The sequence below is a fragment of the Lissotriton helveticus genome, chromosome 3_1, assembly GCF_964261635.1.
Source record: "Lissotriton helveticus chromosome 3_1, aLisHel1.1, whole genome shotgun sequence".
In the NCBI taxonomy this organism is placed as follows: domain Eukaryota; kingdom Metazoa; phylum Chordata; class Amphibia; order Caudata; family Salamandridae; genus Lissotriton; species Lissotriton helveticus.
This window is the reverse complement of record NC_136061.1, coordinates 869891552-869905971: the sequence shown is the minus strand read 5'-3', so window position 1 is coordinate 869905971 and position 14420 is coordinate 869891552.

Here is a 14420-nt window from a genome sequence, read left to right as displayed (position 1 = left end):
CTCACATTTCTGTTTGGGTACGTTGTAGGATCACCATGCATGCTCAACTTTCCTACCATCCTGCGTTCCCCTTGGTCTCCCGAGAAAATGATACCTCCCTTGTGTGGGTGCCCAAAGTAGCATTATCCTAAAAACGTATAAAGAATCTACTGTTTTGGACTCGCCTTGGGCCCCACTAAATCTCTTCATGTTTGTCCCTTCCATGTCATAGGCACTTGGCCCATCCAACACAAGTAAGATATCATTTTTATTGGGAGAGATATAGGAATGCTGAGTGGTAGGAAATGTGTGCCGTGCAGTGATCCCACAACTTTCCCACACAGATAATAGCAGCAAATATGACTATTTATCTAAATGCGAGGTTTGCAGTGGATTCAGGGAAGGACAATATGGAGAGATCAACGCAAGCCACACCTCCCTGGACACCCACTAGTGTCTAGTTTTCAGAAATATCTGGGCTTTTTAGGTTCCTCTAGATGTCTCAAAGCCCAGGACTAAAAACACACCTGCGTTTTTAGACTCAAGCTCAGCGGCCATCCAGGGAGACCTACCAATCCCAGACATTTCTGAAAACTAGACACCCAGGGGAGGCCAGGGCGGTGTGGCTTGTGTGGATCTCCCTACATTTTCAAACCCAGAATCCCCTGCAAACCTCAAGTTTAGCTTCTAAATTTTCTTTTCTGTGTGGGACTGTTATGAGATCACTGGGCTGCCACAAATTTTCTATCACTCAGTGTACCCCCAGGTCTCAGGATAAAAATGGAACCAGGGATTTTTTAGGTTTATATATATATGGGCGGGAGCTGCCCAAAATGAGAATGGCAATGCCCCCCAAATTCCACAATCTTTCTGCCCCCCCTGTGAGGCAGATGGGGACAATAGCCCCTGGTCTCCCCCTTTGGGGGCGGAAAGCACAGTAGGCACCAGAGATTTCTTTAATAATGCATACAGGGGTGGGGGCTGCATAATAAAATGTGCACGGCAATGCCCCAATCCCTTTCAAAAAATATTCCACAGACTTTCTGCCCCCCCCCCTTGAGGCAGATGGTGCACTGCCCCCGATCTGCCCCTCCGAGGGGCAGAAAGTACATAAGGCATCAGGGATTTTTTAAATGTATATAGGTGCGGAGCTGCCCAAAATGACAATGCCAATGCCTCCTTCCCACCCAAAAAATTCCAGAGTATTTCTGCCCCCCCGGGAGGCAAATGGGGGCATTAGCCCCTGATCTGCCCCCGTGGGGCAGAAAGCCCACTAGGCACCAAGGGATTATGTTGGTTTTTTTATACATAGGGGTGGGGGCTGCCCAGAATGGGCATGCTAATGCCCCACTCCCAACATGTCTTCCTGCCTACCCAGAAGGCAGATTGGGGCAATAGCCCCTTCTCTGCCCCTCCAGGGGGGCAGAAAGCCCACTATGAACCAGGGATATGTTTATGGGCATGTCAGGAAGAAGCCACATAGGCAACGGTCACTCTGCTTTTTTAGGCACACATTTTGACTATTTCAGTGATATTTTTAGTCTCATCTACCCCCAATTGGGGGCCGAAAACTACAAGAAACCAGAGAGACTTTGTGTTTGTGAACTGGAGTTTGGCTGACAGTCTGCGTGTACCGATCTTTGGCTGGCATTTTGCTGGCAGTGTATGTGGGCTTGCACTTGGCTAACTGTGTGTGTGGACTTGCGCATGATGATGGTGTGTGTAGATTGGCACTTGCCTGGTGGTATGTGTGGGGTGGCACTTGACTGGCAGTATACATGGACTGGCACTTAGCTGATGGTGTGCATGGATGGCACTTGGCTGGTGGAGTGCAGGGTAGGTGCATGGCTGACAGAATGAGTGGGGGGCACTTGGCTGGCAGTGTGCATGGTTGGTGCTTGTGTGGCGGTGTGCGTTGCCAGTGCTTGGCTGGCGGTGTGCATGGAAGGTGGTGTACGTGTACTGACTCTTGGCTGGTGGTGTGGCTTGCATGGTTTCTTCAGTGTTTTCTTACCCAGAATGCCCCGCAAACTCCAATTTACTTGCAAAGTCAAATTTTCCTCACATTTGTGTTTGGGTACGTTGTAGGATCACCACACATGCTCAAATTTCCTACCACTCTGCGTTCCCCTTGGTCTCCCGAGAAAAATTATACCTCCCTTGTGTGGGTGCCCAAACTAGCGTTATCCTAAAAATGTATAAAGAAACTGCCGTTTTGGACTCGCCTTGGGCACCGTTAAATTTATTCATGTTTGTCACTTCCCTGTCATAGGCACTTGGCCAATCCACACAAGTAAGATATCATTTTTATTGGGAGAGATATAGGAATGCTGAGTGGTAGGAAATGTGTGCCGTGCAGTGATCCCACAACTTTCCCACACAGATAATAGCGGAAAATATGACTATTTATCTAAATTCGAGGTTTGCAGTGGATTCAGGGAAGGACAATATGGAGAGATCAACGCAAGTCACACCTCCCTGGACACCCACTAGTGTCTAGTTTTCAGAAATGTCTGGGTTTTTTAGGTTCCCCTAGATGTCTCAAAGCCAGGACCAAAAACACACCTGTGTTTTTAGACCCAAACTCAGCGGCCATCTAGGGAGACCTACCAATCCCAGACATTTCTGAAAACTAGACACCTAGGGGAGGCCGGGTCGGTGCGGCTTGTGTGGATCTCCCTACATTTTCAAACCCAGAACCCCTGCAAACCTCAAATGTAGCTACTAAAATCATATTTTCTTCACTTTTCTGTGTGGAACTGTTGTGGGATCACTGGGCTGCCACACATTTTCTATCACCCAGTGTACCCCCAGGTCTCAGGATAAAAATGGTACCTCACATGTGTGGGTAGGCCTAGTGCCCTCGACAGGAAACACTCCAAAATGTACTGTGGAGACTTCATAATTCTCAATCACAAAAGTACATGGTTTTTGCGAGGGAGTCATCTGCATTTTTTGGTCCCAGGCTGAGCCGCCATCTAGGGAAACCTAGCAAACCCAAACATTTCTGAAAACTATATACCCGGGGAAGTCTAGTGAGGTATGGCTTGTGTAGATCCCCCAACGTTTTCCTACCCAGAATCCCCTGCAAACCTCAAATTTAGCTGAAAAGAAATCACATTTTCCTCACAATTCCTTGATGGAAAGTTCCTGAATCTGTGTGGATCTACAAACAACTATGCACCCAGCATTCCGCAAAGTATCCTGATAAATGTAGTACATCACTTGTATGGATGGGCTAAGTGCCTGCAGCAGGGAAGGACCCAAAATATATTGTGTAGCCATAAATATTCCCTATCACAAAATGACCTGGTTTTGCAAGGGGGTGTTACCTGGTTTTTTACCCCCAGGCTCGGCAGTCATCTAGGGAAACCTACCAAACCCAGAAAGTTCTGACAACTAGACAGCCGGCGGAGTCTGAGGATGTATTGCTTGCGTGGATCTCCCAACATTTTCCTACCCAGAATCACCTGCAAGCCTTAAATTTAGCTGAAAAGTTCACATTTTCCTCACTTTTCTGTCTGGAATCACATTGCCATAACCAGTATTCTACCACCCAGCATTCCCCTCAGTCTCCTGAGTAAAATGATACTTCACTTGTGTGGGCAGGCGAAGGGCCAAAAACGTAGGGACTGAGGGAATAACACAGCGCATTCTGATCACTATATTTAAAAAATATATATTTTTAGGCGATTCATCATTGAACAGTCACACAAGTGAGGTATCATTTTTATTGAGAGAATGAGGGGAGCGCTGTGTGGTAGGACATGTGTGCCGGAATGGCGATCCCAGACAGAAATGTGAGGAAAATGTGATTTTTTTTCAGCTAAATTTGAGGTGTGTACAGGATTTTAATTAGGAAAACATTGGGGATCCATGCAAGCCACACATCCCTGGACTCCCGCGGGAGTCTAGTTTTCAGAAATGTCTGCGTTTGGTAGGTTTCCCTAGATGGCCGCCGAGCCCGGGCCAAAAACTCAGCTGCCCCCCTTGCAAGACCAGTTCATTTTGTGATAGATAATTTTGATGTCTCCACAGTAAGTTTTGGGCCCTTGTCTCTGATGTGTACTTGGCCCACCCACACAAGTGAGGTACCAATTTTATCAGGAGACCTGGGGGAACACTGGGTAGTAGAAAATTTGTGTCAGCTCAGTGATCCCAATACTTTCCCACACAGAAACGTGAGAAAAATTAAGCTTTTTTCAGCTAAATTTGAGGTTTGCAGGGGATTATGGGTAGGAAAACGTTGGGGGATCCATGCAAGCCACACATCTATGACCTCCCCAGGTGTCTAGTTTTCAGAAATGTCTGGATTTGGTTGGTTTCCCTAGATGACCGCCGAGCCCAGGGGCAAAAACTCAGGTGACACTCGTTGCAAAACCAGGTTGTCTTGTGATAGGCAATTTTGATGTCCCCACAATACGTTTTGGGCACTTCCCTGCCATGGGCACTTAGCCCGCCCACAGAAGTGAGGTATCATCTTTATCGGGAGACTTTGGGGAATGCTTAGTGGGAGCAAGTTTGTGGATGCATGCAGATCCCAGAACTTTTCATCACAGAAATTTGAGGAAAATTAGATTTTTGTAAGCTAAATTTGAGGTTTGCAGGGGATTCTGGGAAGGAAAATGTTAGAGGTAACCAAGCAAGTCATACCTCCCTGGATCCCCATGGGTGTCTAGTTTTCAGAAATCTTTTGGTAGGTTTCTCCAGATGGCCAAAGAGCCTGGGGGTAAAAATCCAGGCGACCCCCTTGCAAAACTAGGTCGTTTTGTGGTAGGTAATTTTGATGTTTCCACGATTTGAAGTTTCCAATGTTTCCACAATGCATTTTAGCCCTTCCCTGCCACTGGCACTTAGCCCACCCAGACAAGTGATATACCAGTTTTATGAGGAGACTGTGGGAAATGCAGGATGGTTGGAAGTTTGTGGATGCACACAGATTCCAGAACTTTCCAGCAGCGAAATGTGAGGGAAATGTGATATTTTTTACAGAGTTTGAGGTTTGAAAGAGATTCTGGGTAACAGAACATAGGGATAGCCACACAAGCCACCCAATCCTGGATTCCCCTTGGCATCTAGTTTTCAGAACTATAAAGGTTTACTAGGTTTCCCTAGGTGCCAGCTGAGCTAGGGTTCAAAATCCACAGCTAGGCACATTGCACTGGAAAATGAGATGTGCCCACGTTGCGTTTTGGGCCGTTTCCTGTCGCGGTCACTAGGCCTAACCACACAAGTGAGGTATTATTCTTATCGAGAGACTGTGGGAAATGTTGGGTGCATGGAAGTTTGCGGATCCACGCAGAATCCAGAACTTTCCATCACAGAAATGTGAGGAAATAAATGTTTTAGACCAAGTTTGATGTTTGCAAGGGATTCTGGATAACAGAACCGCACAAGAGTTGCACAAGTCACCCCATCCTGGATTTCCCTGGGCGTCTAGTTTTTGAATGGGCATAGGTTTGCTAGGTTTCCCTAGGTGCCGGCTGAGCTAGGGTTCACAATCCACAGCTAGGCCCATTGCAAAAAATGGGTCAGTATCCAGTGGAAAGATGTGATGTTTCCACGTTGAGTTGTGTCCCATTTTGTGTTGTGGGCACAAGACCTATCCACACAAGTGAGGTCATTTTTAATTGGGAGACTTTGGGGAATGCGAAGTGGGTGGAAGTTTGTGGATGCACGCAGATCCCAGAACTTTCCATCACAGAAATATGAGGAAAATGTTTTTTTTTACAAAGTTTGAGGTTTGCCAGGGATTTTGGGTAACAGAACCATGTGAGAGCCACACAAGTCCCCCCATCCTGGATTCCCCTGGGTGTCTAGTTTTAAAAATGTACAGATTTGCTAGGTTTCCCCAGCTAGGGTGCAAAATCCATTTCTAGGCACAATGATAAAAAGAGTCAGTTTTCACTAGAAAATGTGATATGTCCATGCTACGTTTCAGTCCATTTTCTGTCGCAGGAACTAGGCCTACCCACACAAGTGAGGTACTGCTTTCATCGGGAGACTTAGGGGAACGCAGAGTTGTAGAACAGTTGTTATTTCCTATTGACTTTCTATGCATTTCATTGTTACAAATTTAAGACAATGTGTAAAAAATAAGTCACTTTGAAAAATGTTCCATAATTCACATGCTAGTATGGGTACCCACAATTTTGGCAATGTACAAATAACTTCTGCTTCTAAATTCTACATTTTATTCCCATTTTGGAAATACATAGGTGTCCTTGTTAACTATGTTTCACGATTTATATTTTACCAAACAGATTGCTATATACCCCTTACACAATATTAAAACATTGCAAGACTCAGCTCAGTTATTGGCTCTGGGTTCTTGGTGAACCTACAAGTCTTATAAATCCCTACATTCAGAAGGGTCCAGCGTATGTAACAGTATATTGCTTTAAAAATGCTGTCATATTTAGAAGTTACAGGTGAAAATGTTGACAAAAATTGCTGTTTTTTTAACTTTTTTCCAATATTTCTTATTTACAACTGTTAGTTTCTATAAAACAAAAACTTAAAGGATTTACACGAATGACCCCTTGCTGAATTCAGTATTTTGTCTAGTTCTCAGAAATGTATAGCTTTCCAGGATCCATTATTGCTTTCATACCCATTTCTACCACTAACTGGAAGGAGGTTGAAAGCACAAAAAGTGAAAAAATAGGCTATGTCCGAGTAAGATGCCAAAACTGGGTAGAAAAGTTGGGATTTCTGGTAAAAGTCTGCCTGTCCCTGAAAGCTGGAAAGATGGTGATTTCAACACCATAAAGCCTTTATTGATACCATTTGAAGGGGGAAAAAAGACACTTTTTAAATAAATAATGTAGCTGCATTTTGGCTAATTTCTGGGTCCCCTCCATGGGAATCCACAAAACTTGGGTACCTTAATAATCCCTATGATGTTTGGCATGAATACCTTATGTGGACAAAATGTTACAAGAGCCTAATTGCCAACTACCCCAAATAGCCAGAAAAAGGTTTAGCACAGAATGAGGGAGGCCTAGCACTGAAAGAGTTAACCAGACGTGATATTGGTAAGAGTGTTGTGATGTGTGCCGGGCAATGTGATGCATTCTCCATGTGTACTTGCTAAACCAATTAAACAGACACATTTAACCTTACAATGGAGCTGTTGTGAGTTAGACCAGGAAATGCAGTGTACACACACATGTAAAGATGACCCAGACATCAAAGACAGCGTGTAAACAGATGAAATGCCACAAGTGTTGATTAATGACAATGGTGTGCCCTTTGTCAATTTCACAGGTATGCAGTCAATGAGGCAGTGGACGGGACCTTTGCAAGCATCCCACCTATCACCTTTTATTGCTTTAATGAGTTACTCTAGGTTTAATGAGCATGTTCCAATATTAGATTATTCCTAGCTATGTTATAAGATCTAATTTGTACCTCACTGTTGAATCCCAGCAAGTCTAAACACCAAGTCTCACTTGTACATGGTTCTTCGCTCATCAGGATTTTGTCACTGAACCCCACAGGCATGAATAAGCAAACTGGCAAACCCCATCGAATTAATTACAAAGTCACCCATTGGGACACGGTCACAACTGGCTATTATGGAAGACAGGACGATGGCATGCTTGAACAACTAGAACACTAATCACCGTGAGGGTGGGATTCCTAAAATTAGAGTTTTTCTTGGGCAATGGCAGCAGACCACATTTAACACCATTAGAGACTTGGTTCAGCGGCTGGCAGCATCTTTTGGTTTCATTGGCTTTTCCGCAATTCATACACTCAGCTTAACATCCTTAAATTGTTTTGTTCTCCCTTTTCAAGTTAACACTTGTGATTTGCGTAGTTTCTCCTATCTGTCTCTTGTATTTGTCTGTCCAGTTTATGATCATTTTGTTGGAACCTGCTCTGTAGCGTCCAGCGCTATTATCCTGGGCGATGATTGATCTCATCACAGCAACATCCATTGCAAAGGGTTAGAGGAGTATTCTCATGTTTATTACACTTTCAAGTACCCACTTAGCTTGATACCTTTTTACCGTCCCCATTCTCCAGTGGCAAGAGTCCGGTGTCTCTTCTACCCTTTCCTATTTACCCCAACGTTCAGTGTTCGGATGTGCTAGTTGGAAACACCTCAGAGAGATGCAGAAAAGACCAGGATTCGCAGCAAGTCCATATCACAAACTACAAGCTTGACATCCCTGTCTGCAGTGGTTCAAAGGGCAAAAACATGATGATCTGGCACATGGCTCAAGTGGCTCAAGTGACTGTAAATGGTGAGTTTTCTCTAAGCCTCACTTTCATTGTTTTAATATAAAACCCAAGTGTGATTGGCATGCCCAAGCATGAGTCCTGTGCTGGCTATGCAACAGAATCCAAAATGTACCTCAGTGATGAGGCCCAGCAAGACTGATGTCAATTTGGTGTTGCTTGCATTCCTATTCAGTGGACACAGCGACAGTTTTGACTATTCCTATTGGAGCAGGACCCATGGTTGGTACCTGTTGGTAGTGGAGAAGTGGAAACATAAACAGTGTATTGAAATACAGTCTGGGGAATTGCCAAAGGCTAACACCCTTGCAGCATTCCATCCTTCAGAATATGTTTTCTTTAATGCTGGCACCTGAAATGCCTGTGATATTCCAGCCATATCCCCATTGGTCCACTAAATAAATGCAATGGCTAGAGAGAGGATTGTAGTGAGTACCTTGAAATGGGTACAGATTGCAATGGAGCAGAGTTTTGGTGAAGTTACCTTCTGTGTCTCCACCCACTTACTCATACTTACTCTATTAATGGAGTGATTCTGTGTCTGTAAGTACTCTCTTTCCTCCTCAAGTAGTTTTTCCTCTGAGTGACTTGTAATGTCACAAACTCTGAGGCTAACATTCTTGAAAAGTTGTACTGACTTTCTTTGCTCTCTGCTCTTCTAGGCGCTATGGATGTTTGGTTCTTAGTTTTAAGTGTTTGGTTCCTAATTAGTAATGGGTGTGGGGTAGGTCATTTGCATGAGTTCTCCATGACTTGCTTTATATCCGGAGATGTGCTTTCTCATATGTATTTTCTTTTCCTGCTTGTACATTTTTCAATGATGTGTTGTATTTTAGACTGTTTTCATACCTTTTTGTTTATGCAACGAGCCACTTTGTTCATCTGTGTGTTAAGGCGTACGACATATGTACATGTCAGTTTTATACAATAGTGCATAATAATTATTTTCTTTACATTTCTTGCGAGTGTGTTTTCCTTAGTGCTCGCAGGTGTCAACACTACTGCAACGCTGGACATTTTTTTACCTCATCCGAGTAGCATTCTTCTCTGCTATTATTGATTTGTGATAACACTACTGTGCTTAAGAGTGATGTGGTGTGATGTGGGACTTACTTCAAGGCTAGAACGAACTAAAGTTGATGTTTGTGCTTGATTTGCCTGCAGTACTACTTGAGGGCATGTGGATTGGGCTAGAGTAGAGGTCTTCAAATTGGGGGACGCCCCTACCCCCTGGACCCTTTATTGATCGGGGAGGCAAGCTCCGGCCAAGAAAAACATCAAGATAACAGTACTTTGTTTTAAGTGAAAAATAAGTGGCAGTAAGCTAATCTGTAATGGGCCGTCACTGACATCTTTTGTCATTTATATCCTGGGTGGGAGCAGGTGTGAAAGGGAAAGGGCTCAAAATATTCTTCAAACCTACCCTTCCTTACCCTCATTTCTAGTATTTACACTATGGATACATTTTATAATTTACTAAGGCATGGCTGACCAGATTATTATATTTGGCAATCCTGTATTTGATTGCACTTTTATAAGCGATAACAGAACTGAAGTGCAATATTTAAATATATGCAGACATATTTAAACATAGCCAGTTTAACAGAGTAATTGTGAAAAATTGTAGAAAGGACTGATATTTTTTTTTGTATCCGGGTGCGGGGGGCCGCGACATTGAAATGCTTGAAAACCACTGGCCTAGAGTGTGTTGGTGGTATGAGGAGGGTCATTGATTTGGCATGACCTGTTCTGTTCTCCCCCTTCATGTCCCCATGCATCTCACATTTTAGAGAATATGGGCCAGGTGTACGACCATCAGGGTTTGTGACTCGCAAATTGTGATTTTTAACGACTCACAATTTGCAAGCCGCAAAACCCGACTGTGTCTGAGAAACTTTGTAATTCCCAAATGGGTCGCAAGGGACCTGCCTCATTAATATTCATGAGGCAGGTCGCAATATGCGACCCATTGGGAATGGCTGGCACTCACAGTGATGGTGGTCTGCTCGGGTCAGTAGACTATCATGTCTGTGACTGCTTTTTAAATAAAACTGTTTATGCAATGCAGCCCATTCCCCTAAAAAGAAAATAGGAAGCTTTTAAAAAATAAAAATTAAATTTTCTTTTAAATTTTTCAGGGGGGCAGTAGTCCTTGGGACCACTACCTGCTCTGAATAAATGTTGGTATCCATTCACAAATGGGAAGAGGTCCCTGGGTACCCTTCCTATCTGTGAATGGCTTAACATCAGTATGAAATTGGTGGTAAACTGTGAATGTTTTGTGACTGCATTTATTTCACAGTAGCAAAGCATTTCTACATACCAGCGCGACTTGCTTTTAGGAAGGGAAACCCCTGGCCAACTTGCAAAACAGGGTTGTTGCATTTGAAAATGCATTTTCAAGGTCACAAACGGCTGGTAAAATGCATCACACCTATGGCCCTGTAATTCCATTTCCGGTCACTCCACTGGCTAGGCCCACATTTACAAATCTGTTTGTGAGAAATAATTTGGCACTAACAAAACATAGAGAATACCTTTGCATGTGTTTATGAATAAGCCTTTGTGAATTGCCCTTGCTTTCCCGATGGTATTTTTGCTTTTAGTACTATTTCTTATTGTCAAAATGGCTTTATGATTTAGGCCCACATACTTCAAAAATATCTTTTGAAAGAAAACATAGAACCCACAACAAATATAGTGGAATTTTCAACTTACATAAATGGGTCCTTTTAATAATTTCCACTCATATTTACTCCCTACCTCTAGTAAAATTCTCTTCCTATACGCTAATTGTTAGAAATGGGATCCCTGGCTGGCCAGGGCTTGCGCCAAAGTCAGTCAGAGACCACCACTTCAACGTCGGGGCAAGGGAGTTACACGCCAAGATAACCCCTGCTCACCCCCTTGGTAACGTAGCACGAGCAGTAAGGCTAAACTCGGAGGCAATGTGAGTTAAGTGTTTGCGCACGCACCCCAGCAAAAACACCCAAGGCCCACCACAAAGGAAACTCCACACAAGATTATATATAAAAATAACCTCTGTATTATACCAAAACACATTAGATAAAAACACACACTTTACAATGTGCCAACAGGCACGGGCAGAATTTACAGGGGATATGTACAAGACAGGGCCACCTGGACCACTGTCAGGAATCAGCACTTTTAGAAGTAACACTTTTAGAACATAGCACATAGAATGTAAAATCACTGTAGCACAAATTAACACACAACCAGTAACCACTGGTAACCAGGACCTCACTAGCACCACCTGTACTAGGAGAACAACCACCTAAGTATCACAATACCTGTAGGGGTATAAGCACATAACACATGATGCATAACATACATTCAGAGGTGTAAGGAACAAGGCCTATGATGCATTAAAACACATTTAGAGGTGCAGGAGAACAATTGCGCAGAAATCACCTTAGCAAGTAAATCACAAGTTGCGCAAAACTCACATTAGTCACCACCTGTGACTGTCCCTAGGCCCTCTGGCCTTGTTGGGGCTAGGATGCCCGGTGTCCCAGTGTCAGGGGCCTAACCGTGGCAGCTGCCCACGAAGTGCTGGGCAGCTGGGGAGACAATGGTGGGGACAACGTTGGAGCCTCACAGGCTCTGGTGAAATCACTCGTGTCCCCCTGAGCCTCTCTGGGCTCTTAAAACAAATGTGTCGCTGCTGAGCCTCTCTCAGGGCTCAAGAACAAAAAGGGGTGCTGGGAGCCTCGGGGCTCTACAACAAGGAATGCCCCCAGAGCCTCTTAGGGCTCTTCACACAATGCCTTGAGCCTCTCTTGGGCTCGGTACAAGGAAATGCCCTCATGAGCCTCTCTGGGCTCCTAATAAACAAAATGCTGTCCTGAGCCTCCGTGGCTCTGAACGCAAAATGGCCCCGCTGCTGGAGTCCCCCTCCTGGGGACTCGGAAGCCCGGAAACTGCCTTTGAGCGTCTCAGGGCTCCGAACTTAAGCAATGGCCCGAGCCTCTCAGGGCTCATTAACACAATGATCCCGTTGTTGGAGCCTCCGTGGGCTCAGAAGAAATGCCTGGAGCCTCTCTCGGGAGGCTGGAAACAACAAATGCCCTCACTCTCCCCGTGACAGGAAAGCTTTGTGGGAGCGAAGGGCCCGCACTTTACAACGACCACCCGCCCGGGTCTCCGCTTACCGGGTCTTGGCGGGGCTCTTCTCTGGTGCTCTGGCTGCTCCTCAGGTGCCGCGGGCGGGGCTCCCCTCCTCCGGGGCCTCGCCAGCGGCCACGCCTCTGCTGCTTCACCCCGGGGCTCTCCTCTCGTCTTGGAGCCCCGGGGGAGGGAGGTTGCTTCCGGGTGTCTGGAGGTCCCGCCCACGTCTTCTCTGGTTTTGCCTGGCTTCCTGCCTCGGGTGTCCGCCAATGACAGCGCCGCCCCGAGCAGGGAGGCGGGCACTTCCGGGTCACACTAGGCAGCGGCCCGGCAACGTTTCAAAATACTCCGGGGCTGCGGCGGTGAACTCGGTGCTCCCTCTAATTTAAATATAAGGTGAGGTGGGCACTCGCTCGGGCCAAAAACAGCGCAAGGTCCCTGGCAGGGTGGGTACCTGCCAGGGGATGTTAAAATCGGCAAAAAGAGGCGTGGGCAGCCGCAAAAGGGAAAGTAAAGCGCTCCCAGCGCTCAAGGACAATTACAGCGCTCCCAGCGCTGGGGTGAAAGGCACAGCCCTCCCAATCGCTAGGAGACAAATACAGCGCTCCCAGGCGCTATAAGCCCAACAAGGTTCCAGCAAAGTTCCAAGGTAGGCAGGGGGGGCAAGGCTGGGCCCAGAGCCAGCTCACTGGGCCTCCAGGCAGGGAGGCAGTCCAAGTGGTGGTCCTCCTGCACAGCAACAGCAGCAGCCCCCTCAGGATCCTGGAAGAGAACAAATTGTAAGGGGACACAGCCCCTTCTTATACTCAGTCTAAGTGGCGGTCCTCCTGCCCAGCAACAGCAGCAGCCCCCTCAGGATCCTGGAAGAGAACAAATTGTAAGGGGACACAGCCCCTTCTGATACTGTAAATTCCTTTGTCTGTAGGTGCAGGGTGGGGGAGAAACCAGTCGCAGCTGGTTTTGGAGCACCCTTGATGTGCTCAACCACCCTTTCTATTTACTAGGGAGGCTAGGGTCATTAGACGCACCACAGGGGGTGGGGCCAGCATTGTGTGGGAAAAGCCCAGCCCTATTCAGGACCCAGGTGCAGCCCCTCCCTCACATCAGCATGTTAATCCCTCCATTCACCACCGGGGCAGACCCTTCATGACTCATGGAGCCTGGCATCCCTGCCAGCTCCAGCCAATCACACGCCAGCACCCTCACAGCACACGTACAGCCATGTCTAGAAGTGGCCCTTCCATACTAGACACACACACGCCGCATACATCATTTCGCAACATTCAATCACACGAGTCCGCACATACCAGACTCGAGCCTGTACACCCCACGCATCAGGAACTACCAGGGACACATACATTCCCCATGCATTCCTATGGGAGGGCAGGCCTATCTCACCACATGCACTCAGAGTGCACGCACTTTCCACTGGGACACAGTGAAAGTGCGCAGAACCCAAAAATCACCATCACTAGCTCACCATTAAAAGCAAAAAGTCTAGGGGTGAACCTGCCAGAAGGGCCAAGTCCAACACTAATGAATGTCCTCTTTCAGTGCATGTGTTGGGGCAGGCGCTTGATCGTGGATCTTGGTGCAGGTTGAATGTTTGCTAGGGTGATGTTTTAGGTAAGATCTAGTCAGCTATGTTATGAAGGGAGTGTGTGATTTTGCCAAGCATATGCTTTAGCAGTCATTTTTATCACTGTACCCCGAAATTTGCACCCGGCCTTATGGGTGAAAATGTTCCTCCTTAAATAGGCAAACAGTTGGAGCACAAGAGTTTACGCTGACTACAGGATTCGCATAATAACGTTAAGTGGTGTAATTGAAATGTCATCATATAAAATAATGAATAGGTGTCATGCAAGCTTCATTATGCCACTGGGGAGGGGCATGGCCTATTAGTAACATGCAGAAGGATGAATCTGAAGCCTGACCAGAGGCCTTCTTGACATCCCTGGAGCGCGGGAGCCTCCTAACTTGGGGTCGAGTGTCACATCCCAAATCTGAAGCTGTAGATGGTATTCCAGCTGTGTGAATCAGAACTCCGTCTATACCTGCGT